Source organism: Lampetra fluviatilis, chromosome 58 (assembly GCF_964198595.1).
Source record: "Lampetra fluviatilis chromosome 58, kcLamFluv1.1, whole genome shotgun sequence".
In the NCBI taxonomy this organism is placed as follows: Eukaryota; Metazoa; Chordata; class Hyperoartia; order Petromyzontiformes; family Petromyzontidae; genus Lampetra; species Lampetra fluviatilis.
The window spans coordinates 8,523,902-8,543,664 of NC_136332.1; the positions used below are offsets into that span (position 1 = coordinate 8,523,902).

At 43.7% G+C, this 19,763-nt stretch overlaps 17 non-coding genes across 17 annotated transcripts; all 17 read right to left on the reverse strand.

The window, feature by feature from the left end:
- Positions 1–4,212: 4,212 nt before the first annotated feature.
- Positions 4,213–4,314, reverse strand: TRNAR-UCU (transfer RNA arginine (anticodon UCU)). Its single transcript has 2 exons — positions 4,278–4,314; positions 4,213–4,248 (listed from the first exon to the last, which is right to left on the reverse strand). It is a non-coding gene; the product is annotated as a tRNA-Arg (tRNA).
- Positions 4,315–5,438: 1,124 nt separating this feature from the next.
- Positions 5,439–5,545, reverse strand: TRNAK-UUU (transfer RNA lysine (anticodon UUU)). The gene is made up of 2 exons: positions 5,509–5,545; positions 5,439–5,474 (listed from the first exon to the last, which is right to left on the reverse strand). It is a non-coding gene; the product is annotated as a tRNA-Lys (tRNA).
- A 1,088-nt stretch (positions 5,546–6,633) lies between these two features.
- TRNAK-UUU (transfer RNA lysine (anticodon UUU)) lies at positions 6,634–6,733 on the reverse strand. The gene is made up of 2 exons: positions 6,697–6,733; positions 6,634–6,669 (listed from the first exon to the last, which is right to left on the reverse strand). It is a non-coding gene; the product is annotated as a tRNA-Lys (tRNA).
- A 1,122-nt stretch (positions 6,734–7,855) lies between these two features.
- On the reverse strand, positions 7,856–7,961 carry TRNAK-UUU (transfer RNA lysine (anticodon UUU)). The gene is made up of 2 exons: positions 7,925–7,961; positions 7,856–7,891 (listed from the first exon to the last, which is right to left on the reverse strand). It is a non-coding gene; the product is annotated as a tRNA-Lys (tRNA).
- Positions 7,962–8,483: 522 nt separating this feature from the next.
- Positions 8,484–8,583, reverse strand: TRNAK-UUU (transfer RNA lysine (anticodon UUU)). The gene is made up of 2 exons: positions 8,547–8,583; positions 8,484–8,519 (listed from the first exon to the last, which is right to left on the reverse strand). It is a non-coding gene; the product is annotated as a tRNA-Lys (tRNA).
- A 407-nt stretch (positions 8,584–8,990) lies between these two features.
- TRNAR-UCU (transfer RNA arginine (anticodon UCU)) lies at positions 8,991–9,092 on the reverse strand. Its single transcript has 2 exons — positions 9,056–9,092; positions 8,991–9,026 (listed from the first exon to the last, which is right to left on the reverse strand). It is a non-coding gene; the product is annotated as a tRNA-Arg (tRNA).
- Positions 9,093–10,213: 1,121 nt separating this feature from the next.
- On the reverse strand, positions 10,214–10,315 carry TRNAK-UUU (transfer RNA lysine (anticodon UUU)). Its single transcript has 2 exons — positions 10,279–10,315; positions 10,214–10,249 (listed from the first exon to the last, which is right to left on the reverse strand). It is a non-coding gene; the product is annotated as a tRNA-Lys (tRNA).
- Positions 10,316–10,826: 511 nt separating this feature from the next.
- TRNAK-UUU (transfer RNA lysine (anticodon UUU)) lies at positions 10,827–10,926 on the reverse strand. Its single transcript has 2 exons — positions 10,890–10,926; positions 10,827–10,862 (listed from the first exon to the last, which is right to left on the reverse strand). It is a non-coding gene; the product is annotated as a tRNA-Lys (tRNA).
- Positions 10,927–11,333: 407 nt separating this feature from the next.
- On the reverse strand, positions 11,334–11,433 carry TRNAK-UUU (transfer RNA lysine (anticodon UUU)). Its single transcript has 2 exons — positions 11,397–11,433; positions 11,334–11,369 (listed from the first exon to the last, which is right to left on the reverse strand). It is a non-coding gene; the product is annotated as a tRNA-Lys (tRNA).
- Positions 11,434–12,522: 1,089 nt separating this feature from the next.
- TRNAK-UUU (transfer RNA lysine (anticodon UUU)) lies at positions 12,523–12,629 on the reverse strand. The gene is made up of 2 exons: positions 12,593–12,629; positions 12,523–12,558 (listed from the first exon to the last, which is right to left on the reverse strand). It is a non-coding gene; the product is annotated as a tRNA-Lys (tRNA).
- A 522-nt stretch (positions 12,630–13,151) lies between these two features.
- On the reverse strand, positions 13,152–13,251 carry TRNAK-UUU (transfer RNA lysine (anticodon UUU)). Its single transcript has 2 exons — positions 13,215–13,251; positions 13,152–13,187 (listed from the first exon to the last, which is right to left on the reverse strand). It is a non-coding gene; the product is annotated as a tRNA-Lys (tRNA).
- A 1,072-nt stretch (positions 13,252–14,323) lies between these two features.
- On the reverse strand, positions 14,324–14,429 carry TRNAK-UUU (transfer RNA lysine (anticodon UUU)). Its single transcript has 2 exons — positions 14,393–14,429; positions 14,324–14,359 (listed from the first exon to the last, which is right to left on the reverse strand). It is a non-coding gene; the product is annotated as a tRNA-Lys (tRNA).
- Positions 14,430–15,503: 1,074 nt separating this feature from the next.
- On the reverse strand, positions 15,504–15,609 carry TRNAK-UUU (transfer RNA lysine (anticodon UUU)). The gene is made up of 2 exons: positions 15,573–15,609; positions 15,504–15,539 (listed from the first exon to the last, which is right to left on the reverse strand). It is a non-coding gene; the product is annotated as a tRNA-Lys (tRNA).
- Positions 15,610–16,683: 1,074 nt separating this feature from the next.
- Positions 16,684–16,789, reverse strand: TRNAK-UUU (transfer RNA lysine (anticodon UUU)). The gene is made up of 2 exons: positions 16,753–16,789; positions 16,684–16,719 (listed from the first exon to the last, which is right to left on the reverse strand). It is a non-coding gene; the product is annotated as a tRNA-Lys (tRNA).
- Positions 16,790–17,196: 407 nt separating this feature from the next.
- On the reverse strand, positions 17,197–17,296 carry TRNAK-UUU (transfer RNA lysine (anticodon UUU)). The gene is made up of 2 exons: positions 17,260–17,296; positions 17,197–17,232 (listed from the first exon to the last, which is right to left on the reverse strand). It is a non-coding gene; the product is annotated as a tRNA-Lys (tRNA).
- A 521-nt stretch (positions 17,297–17,817) lies between these two features.
- Positions 17,818–17,919, reverse strand: TRNAR-UCU (transfer RNA arginine (anticodon UCU)). Its single transcript has 2 exons — positions 17,883–17,919; positions 17,818–17,853 (listed from the first exon to the last, which is right to left on the reverse strand). It is a non-coding gene; the product is annotated as a tRNA-Arg (tRNA).
- A 1,123-nt stretch (positions 17,920–19,042) lies between these two features.
- On the reverse strand, positions 19,043–19,143 carry TRNAK-UUU (transfer RNA lysine (anticodon UUU)). Its single transcript has 2 exons — positions 19,107–19,143; positions 19,043–19,078 (listed from the first exon to the last, which is right to left on the reverse strand). It is a non-coding gene; the product is annotated as a tRNA-Lys (tRNA).
- Positions 19,144–19,763: the final 620 nt, after the last annotated feature.

A 19,763-nucleotide genomic window follows, 5' to 3' on the forward strand; every position in this document is an offset into this window, starting at 1 on the left:
ACACATTAATCTATTGGTGGTCTGGTCCACTTCGTTCCTACCAGTATAACCACAACCATAACCGCATTATAACCACAACCATAATCGCATTATAACCACAACCTTAATAATAACCACACCATAACTGCATTCTCACCACAACCACAACGACCACATTACATATGTAATAAACGACTGGACCACGATGTCTGGCTCAGTGTCCTTTATTCGGTTCGTGCTGTACACCCACACGGCTGTCTTTACTCTGTAGCTTCTCCACGGTGTTGACTCCAATGTCGGCCCGATCCACAACAGCAGCCCCGCTGCTGTTTCTCTCACACAGCCCCCCTTGGCTGTACTCGCTGCAACTCCTCTCTCTCTCCGCAGCTCTGACAGCCTCGTGCTGTCTCCCTCTCTCCCTCTGCAGCTCTGACAGCCTCGTGCTGTCTCTCTCTCTCTCCGCAGCTCTGACAGCCTCGTGCTGTCTCTCTCTCTCCGCAGCTCCACCTGGCAGCCACACCGCTGCCTCTAACACGCAGCCCTTCTGGCTGTCTCCTCTGCAGCTGCACACCACCCCGCAGCTTCCTCTTGTCTTCGGGGTTGGCTCCCGATGGCCGTCGGTGCCCCCCCTCTTCTCACTCGCCCGCGTGGCCTCACTCTTTTCCGCTCACACCCCGACTGACTTCCCCTTCCGGTTTACCCGCTTAAGAACCCGAACCTTCCACCCACGTCACATGGCTCCACCCCCCGTGACGTCACATCCGGAAGGTCGCTTACGCCCGCATTACACATATATGGAATGCGTTTCACTAAAGAAGAATATACGGATGTAGGATGTTTATTCTGCTCTTACCTGCAGGATAACCAGCTCAAGTCTCTCCCACCACGCGTGTTTGACAGACTGACCAACCTCACCGTGCTGTGGCTGAATGCCAATCAGCTGCAATGACTTCTCAGAACGCGGAGGGGCTCGCGAGCACGCGACGACCGCGGTTGGTCCGGAATGCGGAGCAGTGGTCCAGTTTCTGTTGTATCGCCACCATTGTTGTATCGTCGCCACTGTTGTATTGTTACCATTGTTGTATCGCCACTGTTGTAACACAACCATTGTTGTATCATCACCATTGGTGCATCACCACCATTGTTGTATCACCACCACTGTTGTATCATCACCATTTTTGTATCGCCACCATTGTTGTATAGTCACCATTGTTGTATCACCATCATTGTTGTATCATCATTGCAGAACAGGCCCGACTAGTCAAAAAACGCGAAGCGGCCAGCAACAACAAACAGCGCCGTTAACGAGACAATCGGCACGAGCTCGGAACGTTCATCGACCACAGCTCATCGGATTGCTCCAGTCGAAATATTCTGATTCTGATTTCAGCAAAGTGAAAGAACAATGGAGTGGTGTGAGAGGGAAGACGCAGAGAGAAAGAGAAGGGAGGTTACCTGGTGCGTGGTGAGTGGGTGGGTGAGTGAGTGGGTGAGTGTGCTGTTTGTACCTGGTGTGTGGGTGAGTGAGTGGGTGAGTGTGCTGTTTGGACGTGCTGTGTGGCAGTTTAACACAATATGTTTAAGAGGAAACAAAGCGGTCTGTTTTGTATTGCTACGCTTGATGAGAATCAGAATGTGTTGATGCTGGAGGAATCCGATGAGCTCACCCAAAAACCTCTTATGTATGAAGCACAGATGTTCAGTCAGGACGGGTCAGAACTTTACAACAAACAATACACAACACAATAGGAGTGCAAAGAAGTTCACCGTACATTGGCCTCAGTGCAGTTGCACCGCCTGCACACCCGGTAGCTACACCACCGCACCTCCCCTGTTTGTTTCACGTCAGATTCTCAACACTCACACGGGAAGAGAAGGCAACTTGTTATCGCTGAGGCTGAGCACAGTGAGCCGAGTGAGACTCTGAAACGCCTAAATACGGATGATAATGAGTCTTAATTTGATATTCCAACGTTCACTTTTAATTTTCATGTTTGATAAACCGGGCATTCAGGCCGATCCTCGATTTTGATAAGGGGTTCGTGGATCATATATGAATTTGGGAAAGTTGCAACCCACTTGAGACCAGGGTTTGAACGAGAGTGGCTGAAACCTGCATTCAAAATCCGAATCCCCGCATTGTCACCGCGTGAGCCTCATCGCACGGTGACCAGTCCCTCAGGTCTCACCAGCGGAATCTGAAGACCCCAGCCAGACCTCCACTCATCTCACTGAGACATCTCTCGAGTTAAAGCTTCTTTCGTGACTGCAGGGATTCCTCTTCTTGGTTCTTTCGGTAAAGTCACGTAGAAGGGAAGTAATAAAATAATAACATTTAACATAATAAAATAATTATAATAATAAAATAATAAAATTTTACATAATAAAATAATTATGTTAAATGATATTATTTTATTATTTCCATTCTACGTGACTTTACCGAAAGAACCAAGAAGATGAGACATCTCTGTTGTGGTGCAGGGTAGTTAACAGAGACCCCGGAGCAAGGAACGAAATGCTCGCCCCTTGTATAATATTCCTTCTCTGTGTAGTGGTGGTGTTGACGTGCGCCGACTGTGACAGTGATGGATCACGGGGCGGCGCGGGGTGCGGGGTTGGGCACGCGTTGTGGGCGTGGTGTGGACGCGCGCGCCGGGAGTGACAGATGACGGGGCGGCGCGGCGTGGGTGGTGAGGCACGATGAGATGTGGGAAAATAGGATCGTAGCCAGCGCCCAGCGATTGGTCGAATAAGTGGGTGCTCGCAGCGACGTCCGCAGGTGGGGTATAAAGGGGGACGCGCGAGAGCACTCGGGGAGAGTTACCCAGTTGAAGACCCGAAGACGGAGCTGAAGACCTAGTGCCCCGAGACCCCTAGTCCCGCCGTCCTTGTGGGGACCGGGGCCCTGTGTGGCTCGGAGGCGAGGCTGTGGGACCCGGGGTCCGACGCCCCCGTGGGTCGGGCTGGGGACCCACAGTCGAGACGGATACCCCGGGCAGGGAGTGTCCCGAGTAGCTCAGTGGCGTTAGTCGCCGAGTAGCTAAGTGGATGTTGGTCATCCGAGTAGCTCAGTGGCGTTAGTCGCCGAGTAGCTAAGTGGGTGTTTGTCACCCGAGATACTAAGTGGATGTTGGTCATCCGAGTAGCTCAGTGGGCGTTAGTCGCCAAGTAGCTAAGTGGGTGTTTGTCACCCGAGATACTAAGTGGGTGGTTGTCACCCGAGATACTAAGTGGGTGTTTGTCACCCGAGATACAAAGTAGGTGTTAGTCACCTGTGAACGAGTTTGATAAAATAAAGAGTGTGTTACCCGTGAAGTCGTCTCTCGCCGAGTTACTACATTACATCTGCATCGCCTAGCTCCTGAGCACGATAGCTAGGCCACAGCAGCACCTCTCCTGTGTGTTTCACTTCAGCGTCTCAACACTCACACGGGAAGAGAAGGCAACTTGTTATTGCTGAGGCCGAGGAAAGTGAGCCGAGTGAGACCGTGAAACGCCTTGCCGGGAATGCTCGTCAGCTGGTTGTGAAGAGTGGACACTGATTTGCGTCTTCCTCGCTTTTGACCACGCACTGACCAGTAGAGACGAAGTAACACATGCGTTGATCGATTAAAATAGATTTGAATGTTCATAGTGCATGAAATTAATGGTGCACGTATTTGTTCAATCAAGTGACGACACATTTAAGAGAATAATATCATTCCAACAACTGATGAAACATCACGTCGAGTCAGGGACTTGAATTCTGGATCATCAGATGCCTATTGACATGAATCAAAATCCCTCTTCAAAATCTGATTATTTACCGATTGAGCTAACCAGGCTCTGAGTGGGTATCTTTCAATTAGTCTTCACAATTATAATGTTCACAAGAGTTGCTCTGAGTGAAGCATGTATTCATGTATGAATCTGATCAATATCCAGCGACCATATATATTATAGGTTCACGTAAACACAGATGTATAAGATGCACATTAGATTGATTTTACACCTTCACCACACGTTGGATGATGTATTATTTACATCAATATGATATATAGTCTGTCATAGATCCGATAGAGTCACAATAATGTCCAGGTAAAGAATGCATTGAGTATGCTACATTGCTGTTTTACTTACATTGTTCAAAATATGGCCATGGTTATTTTATATTCTACAGTGAATAGAGTCTACGGATTATCGTCCCGATTCATTGATGAGAATAATATCTTACCAACCAATAATAAAAAGGCACGCCCAGTCAGGGACTTGAACCCTGGACCCTCAGATGTCTTAGACATGAATCCACATTCATGTCTAAGACATCTGATGCTCTACCAACTGAGCTAACCGGGCTCTGAGTCAATATCATTAAATTATCCTTCATGAAAGCGAATGTCATTCCAAAAATAGGGGATCAAATAACAAATGAACGTGAGAGATATCACCTACCATATTTGTATGTCCATATACATGTTTCCATATTGTTCACAGTGCTTGCATTCAATGGTGCATGTACATGTTCATGAATTAGATTTTTACATGGTCATGATATATTTTATACATTTACACAAGTGCAGATTCTTTAGATGTTCAGACTACACACCTTCACAGCACTGCAGATGATATATGATGCACGTGTAGTGACATCGCGGATACCACAGTGGTGTGGGTGTAGTACCGGCCCTAGAGGGGCCCGGGTGAGCGCTGAATGATAGCGCCAGATGGCACCACGCCTTGCGTGCAGTGCCGACCCTACAAGACAGGGTGTGTGGGTGCTGGCCGAAGGATGAGGTTTCTCGAGGCCATGGCACTCTACTTGACCCGGGAGGACACGTGACCAGTTAAGTCTGAAAAGGGGCCCCAGGAGGGGGCTGGTGGTGGTCACGTGATTGGGACCCAGATCCTTCCCCAGGATTCTGGAAGGTGGGCGTGGCCAAAGGCGGAGCCGGCCACGTCACAGAGAATATAAGCCGGGTCCCGAGAGGGACCGGGATTGTTGTTCATCCTGGAAGAAACCCTTCATCTACGATCTCCGTTCAACGAGTCTCCAACACGTGAACCCGGGTCGAAGCCGTTGGTCCGGTCCGTAATAGCAGTTACGTAGTGACTAGTAGTGTAGTTAGCCTGGTGGTCACTACCTTAGGTTGTTATTCTGTTAAGGGGACAGCTACCTCGTGTGTTGGAACTGATTAAATGTGTTGCCTCTACGTCTGCGACTCAGTTGAACCCATTATACTTGTAAACATACATTATATAGATCCAATTTAGTCTGTATTAGATCAGGTCTGTGTAAATATATATTACGTGAAGGGACAAATACGGAAATTAGGAATATTGTAAGTTTGGTAATGTCGTGATTTACATTCTCGAAAAACATGGCCTTCACTATTTTCTTATATCCTGTATTTTGAATCGATCGAATCATGTGTCAACACATTGAAAAGGATATTATCATTCCAACAACTGATAAAACATCACGCCCAGTCAGGGACTTGAACCCTGGACCCTCAGATGTCTTAGACATGAATCCACAATCACTTTCCTCTATAAAAGTTTGATGCTCTACCGACTGAGCTAACCAGGCTCTGAGTGACTATCATTAAATTATCCTTCATGAAAGTGAATGTCATTCCAAAAATGGGGGATCAAATTACAAATGAAGGCGAGACATAGCACCTACCACATTCGGTTCTCCATATAAATGTTTCCATAATGTTCACAGTGCTTGCATTCAATGGTGAATGTACATGTTTATGAATTTGATTTACATATGGCCACGAAATATTTTACAGATTTACACAAGTGCACATTCTATGGATGTACAGACTCTACACCTTCACAGCACTGTAGATGATATATGATGCATGTAAACATACATTCTATAGATCCTGAGTTTGTAGTAGATTAGATCTCTGTAAATATATATAACATGGAGAGACAAATACGTAAACGAGAAATATTGAAAGTTTAGTAATTATGTGATTTATATTCTCCAAAAACATACCTTTTACAATTTTCTTATATCCTGTATTTTGAGTCGATCGAATCAAGTAACGAAACATTTAAGATAATAATATCATTGCAACCAGTGGCGGCTCCTGCAAAATCTCTCAGGGGGGGCAAATGTCTGGATGATTGATAAGGTCCACCCATGCAATGAATAATTTAACAGCTTAAGCATGTAAAGGCAACTTCACTTCTTTAATATTAATGAAAAATAAAGTGACTCTTACAATACATCTTGTTTGTTTATATACTCACTATTAAAACAAACCACTCAAGTTTATTTTATTAAAGATTCCACTAGGTGGCGATAAATTATATTGTTGGATGAAACGTGCTTACGTATCATGACGTTAGCACGTATGATGACGTAAGCACGTTAGTGCATGCCCTCCCGGAAGCCATAGAGAATGCATTGCAGCGCCCCGTTCGAAAAAAAACATCTTTGAATGTAAGTCTATGGGAACACTCGTGGTGATTCTCAGCTGGAGTGAAATCGCCCAAAAAGAGGCGGTACTCCACAGAACGTGACATGACGCTGATTGGACTATATCCAGAGGCTGACAGTGACGGCTAGCGTGACTCTGTGGTTGAATGACATTGGTGGTGCGTCGCCCAATCGCCCTAATGAAGAAACCGCCCCTGATTGCAACAACAGATAAAACATCACGCCCAGTCAGGGATTTGAACCCTGGACCCTCAGATGTCTTCGACATGAATTCTCATTCCTCTTAAAAGTCTGATGCTCTACCGACTGAGCTAACCGGGCTCTGTGTGAGCACCATTCAATTAGTCTTCATGAAAGTGAATGCCATTCAAAAAATGGGGATCAAATAACAAATGAACGTGAGAGATATCACCTGCCATATTCATATATCCATATATATGTTTCCATATTGTTCACAATGCTTGCATTCAATGGTGCATGTACAGTTCATGAATTAGATTTATACATGGCCATGATATATTTAATAGATTTACACAAGTGCAGATTCTATAGATGTTCAGACTAGACACCATCACAGCACTGCAGATGATATATGATGCACGTGTAGTGACATCGCGGACACCACAGTGGTGTGGGTGTAGTACCGGCCCTAGAAGGGCCCGGGTGAGCGCTGAATGATAGAGCCAGATGACACCACGCCTTGCGTGCAGTGCCGACCCTACAAGACAGGGTGTGTGGGTGCTGGCCGAAGGATGAGGTTTCTCGAGGCCATGGCACTCTACTTGACCCGGGAGGACACGTGAACAGTTAAGTCTGCAAAGGGGCCCCAGGAGGGGGCTGGGGGTGGTCACGTGATTGGGACCCAGATCCCTCCCCAGGATTCTGGAAGGTGGGCGTGACCAAAGGTGGAGCCGGCCACGTCACGGAGAATATAAGCCGGGTCCCGAGAGGGACCGGGATTGTTGTTCATCCTGGAAGAACCCCGTCATCTACGATCTCCGTTCAATGAGTCTCGAACACGTGAACCCGGGTCGAAGCCGTTGGTCCGGTCCGTAGTAGCAGTTACGTAGTGACTAGTAGTGTCGTTAGCCTGGTGGTCACCACCTTAGGTTGTTATTCTGTTAAGGGGACAGCTACCTCGTGTGTTGGAACTGATTAAATGTGTTGCCTCTACGTCTGCGACTCAGTTGAACCCATTAAACTTGTAAACATACATTATATAGATCCAATTTAGTCTGTATTAGATCAGGTCTGTGTAAATATATATTACGTGAAGGGACAAATACGGAAATTAGGAATATTGTAAGTTTGGTAATGTCGTGATTTATATTCTCGAAAAACATGGCTTTCACTAATTTCTTATATCCTGTATTTAGAGTTTATCGAATAATGTGACGACAAATTTAAAAGGATATTATCATTCCAACAACTGATAAAACATCACGCCCAGTCAGGGACTTGAACCCTGGACCCTCAGATATTAATGACATGAATCCACATTCAATTTCCTTTTAAAAGACTGATCCTCTACCGACTGAGCTAACCGGGCTCTGAGTGACTATCATTAAATTATCCTTCATGAAAGGGAATGTCATTCCAAAAATGGGGGATCAAATTACAAATGAACTTGAGAGATAGCACCTACCACATTCGTTTCTCCAAATAAATGTTTCCATAATGTTCACAGTGCTTGCATTCAATTGTGTATGTACATGTGTATGAATTTGATTTTATATATGGCCACGATATAGTTTATAGATTTACACAAGTGCACATTCTATGGATGTACAGACTCTGCACCTTCACATCACTGCAGATGATATATGATGCATGTAAACATACTTTCTATAGATCCTATTGAGTCTGTAGTAAATCAGATCTCTGTAAATATATATAACACGGAGAGACAAATACGGAAACGAGAAACATTGTAAGTTTCGTAATTTTGTGATTTATATTCTCCAAAAACATACCTTTCACTATTTTCTTATATCCTGTTTTTAGAGTTGATCGAATCAAGTGACGACACATTTAAGAGAATAATATCATTCCAACAAGTGATAAAACATCACGCCCAGTCAGGGACTTGAACCCTGGACCCTCAGATATCAGTGACATGAATCCAAATGCCTCTTAAAAGTCTGATGCTCTACCAACTGAGCTAAACGGGCTCTGCGTGAGGCTCATTCAATTAGTCTTCATGACTATAATGCTCACAGGAGTTGCTCTGAGTGAAACATGTATTCATGTTTGAATCTATTTCATATCCAGCGACCATGTATATTATAGGTTCATCGACATACAGATTTATAAATGCAAATAGGATTGGTTTGACACCTTCACCACACTTTGGATTATGTATTATTTACATCTATATGATATATAGTCTGTGATAGATCCGATAGAGTCACGATAATTTCTAGGTAAAGAATGCATTGAATATTCTACATTTCTGAGCGACTTATATTGTCAAAATATGCCCATGGTTATGTTATATTCTCCAGTGATTAGAGTCTATGGATCATCGTCCCGATTCATTGACGAGAATAATATCTTACCAACCAATAATAAAACGTCACGCCCAGTCAGGGACTTGAACCCTGGACCCTCAGATGTCTTAGACATGAATCCACATTCATGTCTAAGACATCTGATGCTCTACCGACTGAGCTAACCGGGCTCTGAGTGACTATCATTAAATTATCCTTCATGAAAGTGAATATCATTCCAAAAATGGGAAATCAAATAACAAATGAAAGTGAGAGATATCACCTACCATATTCGTATATCCATATACATGTTTTCATATTGTTCACAATGCTTGCATTCAATGGTGCATGTACATTTTCATGAATTAGATTTATACATGGCTACGATATTTAATAGATTTACACAAATGCAGATTCTATAGATGTTCAGACTAGACACCTTCACAGCACTGCATATGATATATGATGCACGTGTCGTGACATCGCGGATACCACAGTGGTGTGGGTGTAGTACCGGCCCTAGAGGGGCCCGGTGAGCGCTGAATGATAGCGCCAGATGGCACCACGACTTGCGTGCAGTGCCGACCCTACAAGACAGGGTGTGTGGGTGCCGGACGAAGGATGAGGTTACTCGAGGCCATGGCACTCCACTTGACCCGGGTGGACACGTGACCAGTTAAGTCTGCAAAGGGGCCCCAGGAGGGGGCTGGGGGTGGTCACGCGATTGGGACCCAGATCCTTCCCCAGGATTCTGGAAGGTGGGCTTGGCCAAGGGCGGAGCCGGCCACGTCACAGAGAATATAAGCTGGGTCCCGAGAAGGGCCGGGATTGTTGTTCATCCTGGAAGAACCCCGTCATCTACGATCTCCGTTCAATGAGTCTCCAACACGTGAACCCAGGTCGAAGCCGTTGGTCCGGTCCGTAGTAGCAGTTACGTAGTGACTAGTAGTGTAGTTAGCCTGGTGGTCACCACCTTAGGTTGTTATTATGTTAAGGGGAAAGCTACCTCGTGTGTTGGAACTGATTAAATGTGTTGCCTCTACGTCTGCGACTCAGTTGAACCCATTATACTTGTAAACATACATTATATAGATCCAATTTAGTCTGTATTAGATCAGGTCTGTGTAAATATATATTACGTGAAGGGACAAATACGGAAATTAGGAATATTGTAAGTTTAGTAATGTCGTGATTTATATTCTCGAAAAACATGGCTTTCACTATTTTCTTATATCTTGTATTTAGAGTCGATCGAATCATGTGTCGACACATTTAAAAGGATATTATCATTCCAACAACTGATAAAACATGGCGCCCAGTCAGGGACTTGAACCCTGGACCCTCAGATGTCTATTGACATGAAGTCACTTTCACTCTTAAAAGTCTGATGCTCTACCGACTGAGCTAACCAGGCTCTGAGTGACTATCATTAAATTATCCTTCGTGAAAGTGAATCTCATTTAAAAAATGGGGGATCAAATTACAAATGAAGGCGAGACATAGCACCTACCACATTCGATTCTCCATATAAATGTTTCCATAATGTTCATAGTGCGCGCATTCATTGGTGTATGTACATGTTTACGAATTTGATTTACATATGGCCAAGAAAAATATTTTATAGATTTACACAAGTGCAGATTCTATGGATGTACAGACTCTGCACCTTCACATCACTGTAGATGATATATGATGCATGTAAACATACTTTCTATAGATCCGATTGAGTCTGTAGTAGATCAAATCTCTGTAAATATATATATAACACGGAGAGACAAATACGGAAACGAGAAATATTGTAAGTTTAGTAATTTTGTAATTTATATTCTCGAAAAACATACCTTTTACTATTTTCTGATATCCTGTTTTTAGAGTCGATCGAATCAAGTGACGACACATTTAAGAGAATAAGTGATAAAACATCACGCCCAATCAGGGACTTGAACCCTGGACCCTCAGATATCAGTGACATGAATCCAAATGCCTCTTAAAAGTCGGATGCTTTACCGACTGAGCTAACCGGGCTCTGAGTGCGGATCATTCAATTAGTCTTCATGACTATAATGCTCACAGGAGTTGCTCTGAGATAAACATGTATTCATGTTTGAATCTGTTTCATATCCAGCGACCATGTATATTATAGGTTCATCTACATACAGATTTATAAATGCAAATTGGATTGGTTTGACACCGTCACCACACTTTGGATTATGTATTATTTACAAATATATGATATATAGTCTGTGATAGATCCGATAGAATCACGTTAATTTCTAGGTAAAGAATGCATTGAGTATTCTACATTTCTGAGCGACTTATATTGTCCAAATATGCCCATGGTTATTTTATATTCTCCAGTGATTAGAGTCTATGGATTATCGTCCCGATTCATTGACGAAAATAATATCTTACCAACCAATAATAAAACGTCACGCCCAGTCAGGGACTCGAACCCTGGACCCTCATATAATTTGGACAGGAATTCACATTCCTCTTAAAAGGCTGATGCTCTACCGACTGAGCTAACCAGGCTCTGTGTCAATATCATTAAATTATCCTTCATGAAAGTGAATGTCATTCCAAAAATGGGAAATCAAATAACAGTTGAAAGTGAGAGATATCACCTACCATATTCATATGTCCATATACATGTTTCCATATTGTTCACAGTGCTTGCATGTACATGTTCAGGAATTAGATTTATACATGGCCACGATATATTTAATAGATTTACACAAGTGCACATTCTTTGGATGTTCAGACTATACACCTTCACAGCACTGCAGTTGATATATGATGCACGTGTAGTGACATACCACCGTGGTGTGGGTGTACTACCGGCCCTAGAGGGGCCCGGTGAACGCTGAATGATAGCGCCAGATGGCACTACGCCTTGTGTGCAGTGCCGACCCTACAAGACAGGGTGTGTGGGTGCCGGCCGAAGGATGAGGTTACTCGAGGCCATGGACACGTGACCAGTTAAGTCTGCAAAGGGGCCCCAGGAGGGGGCTGGTCACGTGATTTGGACCCAAATCCTTCCCCAGGATTCTGGAAGGTCGGCGTGGCCAAAGGCGGAGCCGGCCAAAGCGGAGCCGGCCACGTCACGGAGAATATAAGCCGGGTCCCGAGAGGGGCCGGGATTGTTGTTCATCCTGGAATAACCCCGTCATCTACGATCTCCGTTCAATGAGTCTCCAACACGTGAACCCGGGTCGAAGCCGTTGGTCCGGTCCTTAGTAGCAGTTACGTAGTGACTAGTGTAGTTAGCCTGGTGGTCACCACCTTAGGTTGTTATTCTGTTAAGGGGAAAGCTACCTCGTGTGTTGGAACTGAATACATGTTTTGCCTTTACATCTGCGACTAAGATGAACCCATTATACTTGTAAACATACATTATATAGATCCAATTTATTCTGTATTAGATCAGGTCTGTGTAAATATATATTACGTGAAGGGACAAATACGGAAATTAGGAATATTGTAAGTTTAGTAATGTCGTGATTTATATTCTCGAAAAACATTGCTTTCACTATTTTCTTATATCCTGTATTTAGAGTTTATCGAATCATGTGACGACAAATTTAAAAGGATATTATCATTCCAACAACTGATAAAACATCACGCCCAGTCAGGGACTTGAACCCTGGACCCTCAGATATGAATGACATGAATACCACATTCAATTTCCTCTTAAAAGTCTGATGCTCTAGCAACTGAGCTAACTAGGCTCTGAGTGACTATCATTAAATTATCCTTCATGAAAGTGAATGTCATTCCAAAAATGGGGGATCAAATTACAAATGAACGTGAGAGATAGCACCGACCACATTCGATTCTCCAAAAATGTTTTTCCATAATGTTCACAGTGCTTGCATTCAATTGTGCATGTATATGTGTATGAATTTGATTTTATATATGGCCACGATATAGTTTATAGATTTACACAAGTGCACATTCTATGGATGTACAGACTTTGCACCTTCACATCACTGCAGATGATATATGATGCATGTAAACATACTTTATATAGATCCTCTTGAGTCTGTAGTAGATCAGATCTCTGTAAATATATATAACACGGAGAGACAAATACGGAAACGAGAAATATTGTAAGTTTAGTAATTTTGTGATTTATATTCTCCAAAAACATACCTTTCACTATTTTCTTATATCCTGTTTTTAGAGTTGATCGAATCAAGTGACGACACATTTAAGAGAATAATATCATTCCAACAAGTGATAAAACATCACGCCCAGTCAGGGACTTGAACCCTGGACCCTCAGATATCAGTGACATGAATCCAAATGCCTCTTAAAAGGCTGATGCTCTACCAACTGAGCTAACCGGGCTCTGTGTCAACATCATTAAATTATCCTTCATGAAAGTGAATGTCATTCCAAAAATGGGAAATCAAATAACAGTTGAAAGTGAGAGATATCACCTACCATATTCATATGTCCATATACATGTTTCCATATTGTTCACAGTGCTTGCATGTACATGTTCATGAATTAGATTTATACATGGCCACGATATATTTAATAGATTTACACAAGTGCACATTCTTTGGATGTTCAGACTATACACCTTCACAGCACTGCAGATGATATATGATGCACGTGTAGTGACATACCACCGTGGTGTGGGTGTACTACCGGCCCTAGAGTGGCCCGGTGAACGCTGAATGATAGCGCCAGATGGCACTACGCCTTGTGTGCAGTGCCGACCCTACAAGACAGGGTGTGTGGGTGCCGGCCGAAGGATGATGTTACTCGAGGCCATGGACACGTGACCAGTTAAGTCTGCAAAGGGGCCCCAGGAGGGGGCTGGTCACGTGATTTGGACCCAGATCCTTCCCCAGGATTCTGGAAGGTGGGCGTGGCCAAAGGCGGAGCCGGCCACGTCACAGAGAATATAAGCCAGGTCCCGAGATGGGCCGGGATTGTTGTTCATCCTGGAAGAACTCCGTCATCTACGATCTCCGTTCAATGAGTCTCCAACACGTGAACCCGGGTCGAAGCCGTTGGTCCGGTCCGTAGTAGCAGTTACGTAGTGACTAGTGTAGTTAGCCTGGTGGTCACCACCTTAGGTTGTTATTCTGTTAAGGGGAAAGCTACGTCGTGTGTTGGAACTGAATAAATGTGTTGCCTCTACGTCTGCGACTCAGATGAACCCATTATACTTGTAAACATACATTATAGATACAATTTAGTCTGTATTAGATCAGGTCTGTGTAAATATATATTATGTGAAGGGACAAATACGGAAATTAGGAATATTGTAAGTTTAGTAATGTCGTGATTCATATTCTCGAAAAACATGGCTTTCACTAATTTCTTATATCCTGTATTTAGAGTTTATCGAATCATGTGACGACAAATTTAAAAGGATATTATCATTCCAACAACTGATAAAACATCACGCCCAGTCAGGGACTTGAACCCTGGACCCTCAGATATCAATGACATTAATCCACATTCAATTTCCTCTTAAAAGTCTGATGCTCTACCGACTGAGCTAACCAGGCTCTGTGTCAAGATCATTAAATTATCCTTCATGAAAGTGAATGTCATTCCAAAAATGGGAAATCAAATAACAGTTGAAAGTGAGAGATATCACCTACCATATTCATATGTCCATATACATGTTTCCATATTGTTCACAGTGCTTGCATGTACATGTTCATGAATTAGATTTATACATGGCCACGATATATTTAATAGATTTACACAAGTGCACATTCTTTGGATGTTCAGACTATACACCTTCACAGCACTGCAGATGATATATGATGCACGTGTAGTGACATACCACCGTGGTGTGGGTGTAGTACCGGCCCTAGAGGGGCCCGGTGAATGCTGAATGATAGCGCCAGATGGCACTACGCCTTGCGTGCAGTGCCGACCCTACAAGACAGGGTGTGTGGGTGCCGGCCGAAGGATGAGGTTACTCGAGGCCATGGACACGTGACCAGTTAAGTCTGCAAAGGGTCCCCAGGAGGGGGCTGGTCACGTGATTTGGACCCAGATGCTTCCCCAGGATTCTGGAAGGTGGGCGTGGCCAAAGGCGGAGCCGGCCACGTCACAGAGAATATAAGCCGGGTCCCGAGAGGGGCCGCGATTGTTGTTCATCCTGGAAGAACCCCGTCATCTACGACATCCGTTCAATGAGTCTCCAACACGTGAACCCGGGTCGAAGCCGTTGGTTCGGTCCGTAGTAGCAGTTACGTAGTGACTAGTGTAGTTAGCCTGGTGGTAACCACCTTAGGTTGTTATTCTGTTAAGGGGAAAGCTACGTCGTGTGTTGGAACTGAATAAATGTGTTGCCTCTACGTCTGCGACTCAGATGAACCCATTATACTTGTAAACATACATTATATAGATCCAATTTAGTCTGTATTAGATCAGGTCTGTGTAAATATATATTACGTGAAGGGACAAATACGGAAATTAGGAATATTGTAAGTTTAGTAATGTCGTGATTTATATTCTTGAAAAACATGGCTTTCACTAATTTCTTATATCCTGTATTTAGAGTTTATCGAATCACGTGACGACAAATTTAAAAGGATATTATCATTCCACCAACTGATAAAACATCGCGCCCAGTCAGGGACTTGAACCCTGGCCCCTCAGCTATCAATGACATGAATCCACATTCAATTTCCTCTTAAAAGTCTGATGCTCTACCGACTGAGCTAACCAGGCTCTGTGTCAAGATCATTAAATTATCCTTCATGAAAGTGAATGTCATTCCAAAAATGGGAAATCAAATAACAGTTGAAAGTGAGAGATATCACCTACCATATTCATATGTCCATATACATGTTTCCATATTGTTCACAGTGCTTGCATGTACATGTTCATGAATTAGATTTATACATGGCCACGATATATTTAATAGATTTACACAAGTGCACATTCTTTGGATGTTCAGACTATACACCTTCACAGCACTGCAGATGATATATGATGCACGTGTAGTGACATACCACCGTGGTGTGGGTGTAGTACCGGCCCTAGAGGGGCCCGGTGAATGCTGAATGATAGCGCCAGATGGCACTACGCCTTGCGTGCAGTGCCGACCCTACAAGACAGGGTGTGTGGGTGCCGGCCGAAGGATGAGGTTACTCGAGGCCATGGACACGTGACCAGTTAAGTCTGCAAAGGGTCCCCAGGAGGGGGCTGGTCACGTGATTTGGACCCAGATGCTTCCCCAGGATTCTGGAAGGTGGGCGTGGCCAAAGGCGGAGCCGGCCACGTCACAGAGAATATAAGCCGGGTCCCGAGAGGGGCCGCGATTGTTGTTCATCCTGGAAGAACCCCGTCATCTACGACATCCGTTCAATGAGTCTCCAACACGTGAACCCGGGTCGAAGCCGTTGGTTCGGTCCGTAGTAGCAGTTACGTAGTGACTAGTGTAGTTAGCCTGGTGGTAACCACCTTAGGTAGTTATTCTGTTAAGGGGAAAGCTACGTCGTGTGTTGGAACTGAATAAATGTGTTGCCTCTACGTCTGCGACTCAGATGAACCCATTATACTTGTAAACATACATTATATAGATCCAATTTAGTCTGTATTAGATCAGGTCTGTGTAAATATATATTACGTGAAGGGACAAATACGGAAATTAGGAATATTGTAAGTTTAGTAATGTCGTGATTTATATTCTTGAAAAACATGGCTTTCACTAATTTCTTATATCCTGTATTTAGAGTTTATCGAATCACGTGACGACAAATTTAAAAGGATATTATCATTCCAACAACTGATAAAACATCGCGCCCAGTCAGGGACTTGAACCCTGGCCCCTCAGATATCAATGACATGAATCCACATTCAATTTCCTCTTAAAAGTCTGATGCTCTACCGACTGAGCTAACCGGGCTCTGTGTGCAGATCATTCAATTAGTCTTCATGACTAAAATGCTCACAGGAGTTGCTCTGAGATAAACATGTATTCATGTTTGAATCTGTTTCATATCCAGCGACCATGTATATTATAGGTTCATCGACATACAGATTTATAAATGCAAATAGGATTGGTTTGACACCTTCACCACACTTTGGATTATGTATTATTTACATCTATATGATATATAGTCTGTGATAGATCCGATAGAGTCACGATAATTTCTAGGTAAAGAATGCATTGAGTATTCTACATTTCTGAGCGACTTAAATCGTCCAAAATATGCCCATGGTTATTTTATATTCTCCAGTGATTAGAGTCTATGGATTATCGTCCCGATTCATTGACGAGAATAATATCTTACCAACCAATAATAAAACGCACGCCCAGTCAGGGACTTGAACCCTGGACCCTCAGATGTCTTGGACATGAATTCACATTCCTCTTAAAAGTCTGATGCTCTACCAACTGAGCTAACTGGGCTCTGAGTGCCGATCATTACATTATCCTTCATGAAAGTGAATGTCATTCCAAAAATGGGGGATCAAATTACGAATTAACGTGAGAGATAGCACCTACCACATTCGTTTCTCCAAAAATGTTTTTCCATAATGTTCACAGTGCTTGCATTTAATTGTGCATGTATATGTTTATGAATTTGATTTATATATGGCCACGATATATTTTATGGATTTACACAAGTGCACATTCTATGGATGTACAGGCTCTACTCCTTCACAGCACTGTAGATGATATATGATGCATGTAAACATACTTTCTATAGATCCTAATGAGTCTGTAGTAGATCAGATCTCTGTAAATATATATAACACGGAGAGACAAATACGGAAACGAGAAATATTGTAAGTTTAGTAATTTTGTGATTTATATTCTCCAAAAACATACCTTTCACTATTTTCTTATATCCTGTATTTTGAGTCGATCGAATCAAGTGACGACACATTTAAGAGAATAATATCATTCCAACAAGTGATAAAACATCACGCCCAGTCAGGGACTTGAACCCTGGGCCTTCAGATGTCTTAGACATGAATCCACATTCATGTCTTAGACATCTGATGCTCTACCGACTGAGCTAACCGGGCTCTGAGTCAATATCATTAAATTATCCTTCATGAAAGCGAATGCCATTCCAAAAATAGGGGATAAAATAACAAATGAAAGTGAGAGATATCACCGACCATATTCGTATGTCCATAAAAATGTTTCCATATTGTTCACAGTGCTTGCATTCAATGGTGCATATACATGTTTATGAATTAGATTTTTACATGGCCACGATATATTTTATACATTTACACAAGTGCAGATTCTATAGATGTTCAGACTAGACACCTTCACAGCACTGCAGATGATATATGATGCACGTGTAGTGACATCGCGGATACCACAGTGGTGTGGGTGTAGTACCGGCCCTAGAGGGGCCCGGTGAGCGCTGAATGATAGCGCCAGATGGCACCACGACTTGCGTGCAGTGCCGACCCTACAAGACAGGGTGTGTGGGTGCCGGACGAAGGATGAGGTTACTCGAGGCCATGGCACTCCACTTGACCCGGGTGGACACGTGACCAGTTAAGTCTGCAAAGGGGCCCCAGGAGGGGGCTGGGGGTGGTCACGCGATTGGGACCCAGATCCTTCCCCAGGATTCTGGAAGGTGGGCGTGGACAAGGGCGGAGCCGGCCACGTCACAGAGAATATAAGCTGGGTCCCGAGAAGGGCCGGGATTGTTGTTCATCCTGGAAGAACCCCGTCATCTACGATCTCCGTTCAATGAGTCTCCAACACGTGAACCCAGGTCGAAGCCGTTGGTCCGGTCCGTAGTAGCAGTTACGTAGTGACTAGTAGTGGAGTTAGCCTGGTGGTCACCACCTTAGGTTGTTATTATGTTAAGGGGAAAGCTACTTCGTGTGTTGGAATTGATTAAATGTGTTGCCTCTACGTCTGCGACTCAGTTGAACCCATTATACTTGTAAACATACATTATATAGATCCTATTCAGTCTGTATTAGATCAGGTCTGTGTAAATATATATTACGTGAAGGGACATATACGGAAATGATGAATATTGTAAGTTTAGTAATGTCGTGATTTATATTCTCGAAAAACATGGCTTTCACTATTTTCTTATATCTTGTATTTAGAGTCGATCGAATCAAGTGACGACACATTTAAAAGGATATTATCATTCCAACAACTGATAAAAAATCGCGCCCAGTCAGGGACTTGAACCCTGGACCCTCAGATGTCTATTGACATGAAGTCACTTTCCTCTTAAAAGTCTGATGCTCTACCAACTGAGCTAACCAGGCTCTGAGTGACTATCATTAAATTATCCTTCATGAAAGTGAATGTCATTCCAAAAATGGGAAATCAAATAACAGTTGAAAGTGAGAGATATCACCTACCATATTCATATGTCCATATACATGTTTCCATATTGTTCACAGTGCTTGCATGTACATGTTCATGAATTAGATTTATACATAGCCACGATATATTTAATAGATTTACACAAGTGCACATTCTTTGGATGTTCAGACTATACACCTTCACAGCAATGCAGATGATATATGATGCACGTGTAGTGACATACCACCGTGGTGTGGGTGTAGTACCGGCCCTAGAGGGGCCCGGTGAACGCTGAATGATAGCGCCAGATAGCACTACGCCTTGTGTGCAGTGCCGACCCTACAAGACAGGGTGTGTGGGTGCCGGCCGAAGTATGAGGTTACTCGAGGCCATGGACACGTGACCAGTTAAGTCTGCAAAGGGGCCCCAGGAGGGGGCTGGTCACGTGATTTGAACCCAGATTCTTCACCAGGATTCTGGAAGGTGGGCGTGGCCAAAGGCGGAGCCGGCCACGTCACAGAGAATATAAGCCGGGTCCCGAGAGGTGCCGGGATTGTTGTTCATCCTGGAAGAACCCCAT